Here is a 2431-nt window from a genome sequence, read left to right as displayed (position 1 = left end):
TCTTTATGCCTACAATTTTAAGTCAAATCTGAGATATCTTATTTTCAGATATTCACAGAATATTTGCAGGACATCATTACTCGATATCACATTATATCTTTGAAAAAGACATATCTACAACATTTGCATTCGAATATATGGTCGATTTATAGTTAGCTCTTATATTTCATAAAGATCAACTCAAGTTTATTTGTAGCCAATAAAACAATCCGAGAGGACTTGGACCCCATACCGATTCTCCCCGGCAAAAACCAGACGCCGCGAAGAAACTTAGAAAATTTTCACTCGGGCGGCGCCGGAGGTAACGACCGCGGCGCGAAAGCAACACACCACGAAGGGACTTGGAAAATTTTTGCTCAGACGAGCGCTAGTAACATGCGCTGCCGCGACGTGGCTACATGCACCAGTACCTTCTCGTGAGCAAAAATTCTTACGCACTAGAATAAAAGGCGAGCCTGTGAGATATTTGGCTTTAATATTTTTCACGCAGTGCGGAGATGACAAAATGCAAAGTATTGGTATAGTATTGAAGCATAATTTTGAATTTATTGCGAATTTTTATGAAAAGAACTTCTTTTATATTTGAAGAGAACTCAGAATTGGTGACATAAAAATGAATTTCTTATGAACTCTTAAGAATCATTTTAGAACAGAGAATAAATATGGAAAAAGAATTAATTTCATAAATCGAGAATTTAAAAAGAATTCTTCTTTTCTTCTTGCTATTTGGGTTGTATGTAACATATATCTGATTTTAAATAAGGCATATAGGTATATCCAACATATATGCAGAATCAGATATCATATCTAGAGATGAAATTATCATGGCTTTTTATAATCTTGGAGATGTCTTTGAGATATTCTCATGATATCTTGCGCAATTAGATATTCCGTCATTCAGATATCCTCTAGATATCTTGGAGATATATTTTGCTGTGTGGGTTATCATGACTTTTTATAATCTTGGAGATGTCTCTGAGATATTCTCATAATATCTTGCGCAATCAGATATTCCGTCATTTAGATATCTTCTAAATATCTTGATATATTTTGCTGTGTGGGAAGCAATCAGAAGTGTCGTTTTCGGTCGAAGTGCATCTTGGTGCTTAATAATATTTCACAATATCAATTATTATTAAATACATTTTTCAGTTTTTTAAACTGCGTGCCAATATGGATTTTGTCGGACTTAAAACGCAATTGTGTAAACTAAAACTAGAAATAATATCTCATATTAATTTGATTGTCAAGTAAAAGAATATACTAGAAGAATATTTATAACAGTTATATAAACTTATGGATAGATCCGAGTATAGGTTCATATATGATTATCTTTAACCTTATATACTTTTACATGATCAGACATGATAATATACAAGCATATAAGACTATATATATGTATGGCTATATAAGGTTATACTTAAAAAGATTTTATGGGGAATATAAAAATACCCGGGAAAAAATACCTCTTATTTGTTCATATTAGTAAATATATAATTATATATAGTCAAATAAGAAATGGAAATATAGTGTTGAACAATATATTATATGACTAAACCTCTTTAAGTATAACTTTATATAGTCATATATGGTTTTATATACTAATATATTATCATGTGTGATAATGTAAAAGTATATTTATAAGGTTAAAGATAATCATATATGAATATATACTCTATAATGAATCTATCCATATAAATTTGTATAACTGTTATAAATATTCCTTTAGTATATTATTTTACTTGACAATATCAAATTATTTCTAGTTTCAGTTTACACAATTGCGTTTTAAGTCCGACAAAATCCATATTGGCACGCAGTGCCAATTTAAAAAAATTAAACATGTATTTAACCCTCAATTAGCACACCTCGGTTGGGCCATCTTAACCCTTTTAGGTCACACTTCCCGAGAATCCCGTACCGGTCACACTGGGTGAAATACACCCCCAGCGTGTTTGTACGTGTATAAAAAATTGTAGGTGACCTTAAGGAAAAAAAAATATCCTGTTGTAGTTTAAGTCTTCCTTAAAAAGACTGTATAGGTTTGATTTGCAAAAAATTAATTTAACATATGTAAAAAAATTGTTGAAAAAAAGTCGAAAAAGTGATTTTTCACAAAAACTAATGTAACTTTTTCAATTTTTAAGATATTTTAATTTTTCAAACGGTTTTTTCATCCTCAGATGACGCACTTTTCACTCATTACTGCAGTTTATGCGGCCGTTCCAAAAAGTATGTTGATTTTGAGGTATAAAGGTGCGATTTTTTGCAGAAAAAAAATGCCGAGAGAAAACTAACGGGCCGAAAAATATACCACCGACGGGGATCGATACTTGAAGGTCCCAACTACCTGTAGATGGCGGCCCTTGGGCCCATTTCCATTGGTTTACTGGGTCGTTTTCGAAGTCAAAAAAACGCTGGGGTGTATTTT

This window comes from Temnothorax curvispinosus, unplaced genomic scaffold (assembly GCF_003070985.1).
Source record: "Temnothorax curvispinosus isolate PA1 unplaced genomic scaffold, ASM307098v1 QBEX01009437.1, whole genome shotgun sequence".
In the NCBI taxonomy this organism is placed as follows: domain Eukaryota; kingdom Metazoa; phylum Arthropoda; class Insecta; order Hymenoptera; family Formicidae; genus Temnothorax; species Temnothorax curvispinosus.
This window is presented reverse-complemented; position numbering follows the sequence as displayed.